This window comes from Mus musculus, chromosome 12, assembly GCF_000001635.26.
Source record: "Mus musculus strain C57BL/6J chromosome 12, GRCm38.p6 C57BL/6J".
NCBI classification, from domain to species: domain Eukaryota; kingdom Metazoa; phylum Chordata; class Mammalia; order Rodentia; family Muridae; genus Mus; species Mus musculus.
The window spans coordinates 109,826,118-109,836,284 of record NC_000078.6 but is presented as its reverse complement, the minus strand read 5'-3'; the positions used below and the strand labels follow the sequence as shown (position 1 = coordinate 109,836,284).

Sequence of the window (10,167 nt, the reverse complement as noted above, 5' to 3'; positions counted from 1 at the left end):
CCTCTGCTATGTGACAGGGTTAAGGCTCTGCTGGCTACTTACAAGGGGCACAGAGCTCTCCCATCTTTGAATATCTTTCCCAGGGTTTGAGGTTCTTCTTTGCTCCAGTCTCAGTCATGTGACTTTCACAGGAAGCAGTTTCCCTGATGGCTGTTGGCAGAGATTTTTTTTTTCCCAAAATGAGCAGCGATGGCTTCTTCCTTCTGATCATCCACAAATGCCACATCTCTTGGCATCTCTGCCTCCCCTCTCTTCCAGCCACCAGCTGTCCGATGCGATGCTCAGTGTTCCCTAGAGCCAAAGCTCCAGAGAACCAACTGACCTACATCTGAGGTCCCTTCTTAGGGCCGTGGAACCGAAAGCGAGTGTGCATGGGGAAGAATCAGAAACCACAGCCCAGTCCATGGAGGCTTCCCCCTGTCTACCACAGGGCATTCTCTGTCTGGCCCGGCACCCATGAAGGGGTCTACTTCTGCCCTCCAATCAGAAGGCATTCTCTGTCTCCCCTGACAGAGGGGCTCTATTTCTGCACTCCAATCAGAGATTTTGCTTCTGCATCCTCCCCCATGGCCAGAGGCCTTGTGTCTGCCCCAGATGGTGCTTGCGGGGAGAAAGACCCCTTTAGAGGCAGAGTCATGGCTCAGCCACAGAGATGTAGGATCTTTAAGATAGAGAGGACCTCAGAGGTGGTGAAGAAGAGTATTTGGTGCTGGTGCACCTGTGGGTAGGGGGTTCATTTTTTCCCCCCTTGGTAGATGAGAAATGAGCTGAGGACCAACCAGCCAATGGGAAGCTAAGTGTCAAGGGACAGTGACTTGGCCCAGGTTGTGGCTAGCCTTCTGTAGAATGCTCTCGGATTTACCTTTTCTGCCTCCCCTGTCTCTGCTCTGAGCAGTCACTTCTACAAATGGCAGCCTTGGGTTTATCAGGGCCTGACGACACACTCACGTCTCTCTGCATGCTAGAAATCTGTCCTGTCTTCACGAGGCTTCCCTGGCATCCCAGGGGCCACTTTCCTTGCAAAATTGCTTTGAGCTCATTTCTGCTCCTGTTCCCCAGACTCCAGCCTGCACCCCTGCCCTTGGCCCCTTTCTGGGGGGGGGGGTGCTACTGAACCACACTTTGCACAGCTTTCAAGCTTGATATCACACATTCAAGGTCAATGTTACAGGGTTCATTAGAAGGAATCTGGTTGAGGCCTTCCTATGCTGTTTGGGCTACAGAAACCAGCAACAGCTCTAACTGTGCTCAGGGAAACCAACACCAGAACCGAGTCCCTCCCAAGGCTCATTACGAAGACAACAACATGACAAGTTAATATTTTTAGTGGCGAATGATGAGCAAAAGCATCCTCACTAAGTCTTCGGGGAGGCGCCTCCACATTCTCCCCAAGATGCTCGACTTCCTTCCAAAGAACAAAGTTTAAATAGTTTGTAGGCACAAACTTGATGAAAATTTGACATTTGATAAGAAACTAATTTGGGTGTGCTTTTTTAATACTTTAAAACGCTAAAGTAATAAACAACATCTATAAATGTCAGACTTTTCTATTTTGATTATGTTGCTTTGATTTTTATCAACTTTTTTTATTAAAAATCCACTATAAATGAAATAGAGAAGGGGCGATGGGCGCGAGAAGATAAATCTTACAATTATCCAGACGTAAGCGACAGCATCCCATTTTTTTTCTCAGCACCAGGGCTTATTATTTTTTGTCTTGCTACAGTTATTATGATATCTTTATCTTTGTCTCTGAGTCTAGGAAAACTGTGGCGTGATAGGAACAGGAATTAAATTGCGAAGAGAAGGTGGCTTTCTGGCTGAGACAGATCAGGAAGATGCCAGGGTAGGGGGTGGGGCAGAGGACAGCTCAGATCCTCAGCCTTTAGACTGCAGGAGGAAAGCTGGGTGTTGTCAACTCTCCTCCGGGACGGGCCCCTCACTCGGGTGGCTCTGCAGTTCTTCTCTGGAGTCCTGCACGATCCACCCACTTGCCCCCACTCCTTATCCTTGGATTCTGTATTTAATTGAGGTCTCCCATGGAATATGACATGCTCTTCTCAAGGGGAAGTGTTCACTCACTTTCAGTTCCCCAGGCTTCGAATTAGGAAGTGTTAGTGAGTGCTGCTAAGAAGATGGAAAGGGGTGGATGCATAGACGGACAGACTAATGAGTGGCTGAAGATACAGATGCAAGAAAAAGAGGGAGACAGATAAATGGGGAGATGGATAGAAGGAAAAAGGAGTGGAGGAAAGATTAAAAAGGGCAGGGGCAGGAGCGTGGATAGATGGAAGATGAAATGGACCCTTTTTATCTTGCTATGATTATTCTGATGGATGGATGGAAGGATGGATAGAAGGAGACAAGATGATGGATGGGAGGTGACAGGATGGATGGGCGGATAAGAGGAGGGAAGATGAAGTTAATGAAGGGAAGAATGGAAGGATGGAAGCACGGGTGATGGATGGAAGGACAGGACAGTAGGCAGAGGAATGACGCCGATGGGAAATGAGTGTATGGAAGGACAGGACGGTGTGCGGATGTGAGAAGAGAGACAGATAGGAGCAGCAAATTGGCGGTTGATAGAGGGAAAAGGGAAGAGGCAGACAAATACTTCCCTCAAGCCGGCAACCACAGATCCTGCCACAGTGTTCACTTTCAACTTGGCGCCAGAGCCACCGTGGAAGACGGTCTCAGCGAGTGCTTATCTGAGTCGGGCTGGCCTCCGGACATGTCAGTGGGGGATTGTCATAATGGAACTAGGATGGCCTGCCCAATGTAAGCCACAGCCTTCTCAGGACTTGGGGTCCTGGCATGGATGCGGAGGATGAATGGACCATTTCTCTCTGCTCCTGACTGTGAATGCACCTTGGCTGCTTCACGTTCCTGCCTTGATTTCCCCACAGCGAGGACAGTTGCTAACTGCCACAAAGTCCTGGGAACAGATGCAGGACGCGGTTGCCCTACTCCGCATTCTCGCTTCTGATGCAGCTAATTGGGACAGATTTTTTGTTGTGGGTAAGAATGACCTCTAACAAGCTCCCGCCTATTTCTGAAAGCCGCCACCACGATTGCTTCTGAGGGAAGGAGCTAGATGCTTCTGTAATGAAGGAAGAGCGTGGGCAGCTGGGATAGTTAGCTCTCCAACATGCTAAAACTTACAAGCTGATCCTGTAAGAGTGAGAGCTTAGTCTAATTAGCAGCCAGCAAGCCACAGGCAAGTTTGATAACTAATAGGCTCGTGGGATGAAACAGAGTCGAGGTCAACAGTTAACAAGCACAGGTCAGGGGCTTCAACCCCTGACTGGATGGATGGTGTATAAACAGCGTGGTTGGTTTGGCCAGGGGAACTCACACAGAGCATGAGTGCCTTCCACTGTATCAGCCCATCATAGCCCAGAGCCTAGCTAATCTCAATAGAAATTATTTCTGTCTTTGTCCAGTTTCTGCCATAAATCCTATAACACCCTACACAAACATGCCTTTCCTTTCTTGGGAGAATCTCACTTTCCTCAAATGAATTTCCCTGGTAGAGCCTGCTTTGACTTTACTTCTTCCCATGGGTACCACTTCCTGTATCTTCAACAGCGTGATTGTAAACTTGAGACCAATGACGTCAAGTTGACATCTGGAGATCACCGAGTTCCCAGCACTCTAAGTCCCCGGGTCACAGCCACTCAAGCTCTGAAGGGTCCTGTTAGTCTCACAATACAGTATCAGGCTTAGAGTACATGCAGAGAGAAGCCAGGACTGGTGTGAGCAGGAAAGATGGAAAGCCAGGATGAGGTGGGGTTAGAGTGGCCACCCTTTAGAGGCAAACCAAGGCCCGGCCTGGTGGAGCATGTGAATGGGGACAATGCGATGTGATGGAAATGACAGTTGTGCTCAGCCCCCTATGATAGTTTGCTTTTTATTGCTGCGATCAATATTCTGACCAAAAGCAGCTTATAACAGTTCATCACTGAGGGGCGTCAGGGCAGGAACCCAAGACAGGAACCTGGAGGTGGGAATGGAAGCAGAGACCATGGAGGAGTGCTGCTTACTGGATGGTCCACATGGCTCACTCAGCTCTCATTTATTATACAACCCAGGACCACCCACCCAGGGTTAGCCCCACACACAGTAGGCTGGCATCTCTCGAAGCAGCTGTTAACCTAGAAAATGTCCCATAGACTTGTTTACAGGATATTCTTGTGAAGCCATTTTTCTCAACTGAAGTTTCCTCTTCCCAGATGAGTCTGACTTGTGACAAGTTAACAAAACAAACAAAGCAAAAAACCCATCAAGTTTCACCAGCACACCCCAGGATGAGGGGAGGGGACACCGACACCAACACCTGTGGCTTTAGACTGTCCTTCATGACAGAGGGTCATGTCTGGGTACAGAGTGTGGAGAGTGAGTACCTACCCCAGCTACTCTTGTCAGACCCACCCTGAAAATCGCATGCCGAGGTCTGGAGCAGTCGTCTATGTGAGACTCAGAAAAAGGCCCATGTCCCAGATGGCAGAGGCTGCAGAGCACACACTGAAATTGGTGGCTCCTGGCTGGCTCAAGCAATGGGACCAGGCATAGAGAGCTCAGTCAAAGGAGGAAAGACTGAGGCTGGGAACAGGTTTAAATTAGATTGAGGGGCATCTTCTCAACTCCTTCTTTCTCCCAGTTCCGGCTGTTGGTACTAGGGTCAAGGGCTCAAAGCACGCATTCTTATGATTCCCAAGTGTCCAGGCATGATGGTGGATGTCCAGTATGGCCCACGGAACAATGACAGCTAGATAGAAGCCCCATCCCTTGTGTGAGCTGGTTTTGAAAGGTCACGAAGGGGTCTGTTAGGGGAAGGGTAAAAGGAAGGAAAGTCACTACTGGCATGGGCACTGTAGAGGAGGGGGATAGTGGGCAAGCCTTGCAAGCTGGTACCCATTGTCCACTGTCTGAGCTGACTTTTACAGGGAACACTCAGGTAGACCCCTGAGGGAAGGGCCACAAGGGTTGCAGTGGGGTCATACTTTAGTGTCCCCAGGCTGGGTAACAGGGCAGGGACATCTTGGAGCAAGAATATATTTTTGAACCCCAATTGAGCCTCTTTCTTCCCAGGTCCAGGAGTACACCCTCTTTGCTTTGTGAGCAGCTGCAGGGGCCCCGTGTTCCCCCAGCACTTCAACCCTCAAGGCCTTGACTGGTACTATTTAAAAGCATCTTGATCCAGGCCAGAGAAAGGGGTAATTGGGGGCCTGAGAGATGAAAGGGGCAGCCCCCCCACCATGTGCTGCCCTTGCAGAGGGGTCAACAAAACCCTCCTTGTGGTCCTGCCAATTATAGCCACCAAGGAGAGCGACTGGGCCAGACAGGAGACGTGACTACCCCCCTCCCCAGGGTGAGCTGGGGTCACTGCTGCCGCCCACAGAGCACCGGGCCTCCGGGTCAGCCTGGGAAAGTGTCCCTGGGCTCCAACCCAACGGTCCTGGGGCAGAGCTGGCCCTTTTTCGCTGGAGGACATGTCCACACACCCTGTAAGCCTGTGGTAATGAAGGGAGGGCAGGCTGGAGCTGCCCACATCCCAGCAGAACATTGTGTTTTGGTGGCCCTGGGACTGCTAAATCCAACCGTGCCTCTAAATGCCATGACTGTAATGTTATTCCTCCGCCACAGATGCCCTCTCAGGACCCCAGCATCTGGCCTGGACACTGTAGGTGGTACAAAACATCGCTGCCCACTTCCCACTCGCCAGAGCCGGCCTGGGTATCGCACCTGCCCCTCAGTGTGAGCTGGGGGCGTGTCTACTCCAGCATGCCAGTTCTAGACCCTGACATGGCTGCCCCCTGGCGTCCCCAGCCTTCCTGCTCCGTGGTCCTCATCCCAAACCTAAAAGACACAGCAGCCAAGCACAGGCTGGATGGACACTGTTTGCTCAAATGTTCTGCCTGCCTGCCTGCCTCTGTTGCTGCCTCTCTCTCTCTCTGTCTCTCTCTCTCTCTTTCTCTGTCTCTCTCTCTCTCCATACTCTCTCCCCACACTCTCTTTATCCCCACTTTCATTCTGTCTGTCTGTCTGTCTGTCAGCAGGTCCCAGTGTCCCTTACCAGAATCCCCAGAACTTCCAATTCTTGGACCTGGCTCAGCTCAGCAAGATGGCCATGGCTTTTAATCACCCTTCTAAGCAATAAGCAGTCCATCAGTCAGGGAGGGGACAAATCATCCAGAGGTGACTTGTGTTGTTTCCAAGAAGTCAGGGCTGCCCAGGATCCTTTCCACCAGCTTTATTACATAGATTAAGGTTTTGTTTTGTATAATTTAAAAGCATTTTCTTCTGTTTTCTGCCTGACGGAGCCCTGTGATTTCTGTTTGTTTTGTTTTTGCTTGCTTTGTCTTTGTTATCTGCTCTTTAAAGGTGATACAAAAAAAAAAAAAAATTATAACCAAGACCCATATCGCAAAAACTTATCCCTTACAATAATTTTACAGTTCGATGTCAGACCCCTTAGTCCCTTTGGAGACTTTTTTTTTTGTATATAATAATATAATATAAGGCAATAGCTCAGTTTCGTTTTCTACATGTGAGTCTTCCCCCTCCCGTGTCCCTGGCTTCTCTGCCAGCCAGGCGCAGATGCACACGTCTGTTTGGGGACTCTCTAACAGGTTGCATTGATCTGCATTGATCAGTGTGTTGTGTCTTGGTAGCTACAGCTATGTCGGAGAGTTTGAATCCACTGTGATGCTCCTAGCTCCGGCTCAGGGTTCTTTAGTTATCCAGAGACTTGTATGGCTCCATTCAAATGTCAGGATTGTCCTTCCCACTTATATGGAGAGTAATATTGGGGGTTTGGTAGACATTAATGAGATCTGTAGCTGTCTTTTCTGACATTATGGACATTTTAAACAAAATTAGTTTCCCTTCCATGAATATGGGCTATCTTTCTGTTTATTTACCTGTCTCCTGGACTTATCTTCCATCAACGTTTTATGTAGCTTATTACATCCTTGGTTAAATTCATTTCATTTTTGTAGCTACTGAAGTGAGATTGCTTTTTTTTTTTTTTTATTTGTCTTCAAATAGCTGTTGTGTACTGGTAGCTTCTGATTTTCATGTATTAATTTTCTACCATATTTTAAAGTAAATTAGTTATGGCCTTTTTTGGTAGTCATTAATGGCTTTTAAATATATATATATACTGAATCATGTTGTATACAAAAAGACAAGATTTGATGTCTTCCTTTCTGATTTTCATATCTTTTTTCTTATTTAATTGCTTTGACCAGGGCCTCCAACACAGAAGTGGCCAGGGGTGTGTGTGTTCATGTGCATGTGCGTGTGCATGTGTGTGTGTGTGTGTGTGTGTGTGTGTGTGTCTGTCTGTCTGTCTCATTCCTGAACTCAGAGGAAAAGTTATATGCTTGTCACCTTTGCGTATAATGTTCTGTACGGCTGTCTTACATGGACTTTCTGTGGTGATATACATTTCATCTGTCTTTTGTATGGTGTGTTGAGAGCGTCTTCTTATGAAGACACACTGCACTTTGTGAACGGCATTTGCTTGACCTTTCAGGAACAAACAGCAAAGGGTTGTCGTAAGTGCCTATGCTGTGGAATCTTCTTTGCTGGTAGCTCGGGAAGGGCAGTTGCTTCGGCTTGTCAAGCACCAGTGACAATGGCATATAGGTTTTCTCCTCTTCCTCTTCCTCTTCCTCTTCCTCTTCCTCTTCCTCTTCCTCTTCCTCTTCCTCTTCCTCTTCCTCCTCCTCCTCCTCCCCCTCCCTCTATCCCCCTCCCCTTCTCCTTTTTAATACCAAAGATTGAACCTAACATCCTAGTCATGCCAATTAAGTGGCTGTCATTGAGCAACATCCCCCAGTGGAAGCCTGTGTGTGTGTGTGTGTGTGTGTGTGTGTGTGTGTGTGTGTGTGTGTCTGTGTGTGTCCCTGGCAGATCTGATACTCTCTAAGTAGCTCAAGCTGGCCCTAAATTCACAATAATCCTCCTGCTGCCACCTCCTAAGCTCCAGGACTACAACACGGCATCTGCTTTGCAGTTGTGTGGCCCAGCATTCACAGCTCCTCTGGAAGTCTTCTTTTCCTCTCTAACCTTCCAGAAGAGGTGGAGAAGGACTGAGAGCTATGCACTGAGATCTGCCTTTCTGCTCTTCTGGGCAGAGTGCTCCTGGAATCGAGCACCTTCCTCCTTGGCAATGCGATCTTTCTTGAGAGGTCCCATGAATGCTCTCTTCTCCTCCATGGTCTGGAAATGACCATGACCAAACTTGCAGGTGCTGCCAGTGAGCTTCAGAACCATCTCCTGCAGAGTCTGACATTTGGTCTGGACCGGTATGGATGGTATGAACGCAGCCTTTGAACATGAGGAAGTCATTGGTCACCTCACCATAATGGACAAAGCCCCCCAGTGGGTTGATGCTCTTGTCAGACAGGTCGTAGTCAGGAGATGCACTGTTCTTGATGAGTTGACCACCCTTGATAAGGTAGCCTTGACCAATCTTGTAAATCTTGTTAATCCCTGTTCGGTGATGGTAGCCTTTCTGCTCAGCTCGAGCCACAGAGAAGGCTACGTGGGCAGGGTGCCAGGTCCCAATACAGGCAGACCTCCTGCAGACCTCTATGGGTCTTTTGGGATAGTTTCTTTGTATGCCAATGACTGGTCACCCCTTTGTACCCTTTGCCTTTTGTCATGCCGATGACATCAATCATCCCATCCTGCCCCAACACCTGGCTCACAGGAACCTGCTGCTCCAGCCTCTCTCGGCTCAGTCAGGCTTCTCAGCCCCAGTGCTCCCATTCACCTGGATCTCCATCAAGTGCGCCTTCTGGCGCAGAGGAAGCAGGCTCATTTGAGTGTGGGCAATTATGCAGATGACTTGGCAGTGTCTCCTCACGCTGTTGAATTCCTTCTCCAGCTGTCGCTTGCCTGTGTCAAACTGCCATTTCTCACAGTATTTGGTGAAGGCCTTCTTCTCAGATGTGTGCCAGTTCTTATAGAAACATCTTTTACACTCACCACTGATATGCTCAGCAAATACAGTCTTGTTTCTATGTAGCCCACAATGCCTATAACCACCATGGGAAGAGTTTCCACAATGGTCACAGCTTCCACACTTCTTTCTTGTTCACCTTAGAGCCTGGCCTGTCAACTTCCCCGACGATGTGGGTCATGGCAGCCTTGTAGCCTAGAAAGGCTGTGAGGTGAACAGGCTTGGAAGCGTCATCCTTAGGGAAGGCTCTTCACTTTCCCACGATGCTGGCTCCTGGGCTTCAGAGGCAAGAAGCCTTAGGACCCATGTGAGACATCCTGCCACCACACGCCACAGATAGAGCTAAAGTTCTGGGCTCTGGGTTTTATCTTTTCAAAAGATGAGCTCTAAGCCATCTATCTATCTATCTATCTATCTATCTATCTATCTATCTACCTACCTACCTACCTACCTATCTATCTATCTTTGGCTTTCTATCTTCTGTTTATAACCACTCTACTTTGCTTTGTTTTGTTTTCCTTTTCTAAATTTTTGCTCTTTTTTCCCAAGCTCTTGAGGTGCAGCATTGGATTATATGTATATGTATATGTATATGTATATGTATATGTATATGTATATGTATATGTGTGTATATGTGTGTATATGTGTGTATATGTGTGTATATGTGTGTATATGTGTGTATATGTGTGTATATGTGTGTATATATATGTATATGTATATATATGTGTGTGTATGTATATATATATATATATATATATATATATATATATATATGTAAAACCACATATTTGCTTAAAGCATTTTTTGCTGTATCCCATTCATTTTGACATGCTGTTTGTATTTTCATTTGTCTCAGTTTTTAAAAATTTATTTTTATACATTGGAGAATTTTGTCTTTATTGACACTTTTTATACACATCAGAATCTATTAGCGTAGACTGATTTTACATAGCAATTGGTTTTATAAAGCTGGATTCACACAAGTGTATTGCTGTCAGTGCTACGTCAAAAACACTAGTGTCTTTCTTCGATGTCAGAATTTATTGAATTAAGTAAATTCACGGGATATAACACTTTCCAAAGCAGCTATTTTTCCAGGTATTTCCACATTCCTTAGTAACCTGGCAGATATGAACACAGGTTGCTTTATTTAATAGTTACTAGTATTAACTCTCATAACACATATCACTAGG

At 47.3% G+C, this 10,167-nt stretch overlaps 1 pseudogene; it reads right to left on the bottom strand.

Moving 5' to 3' along the window:
- Gm9661 (predicted gene 9661) lies at window positions 8,136–9,316 on the bottom strand (annotated as a pseudogene).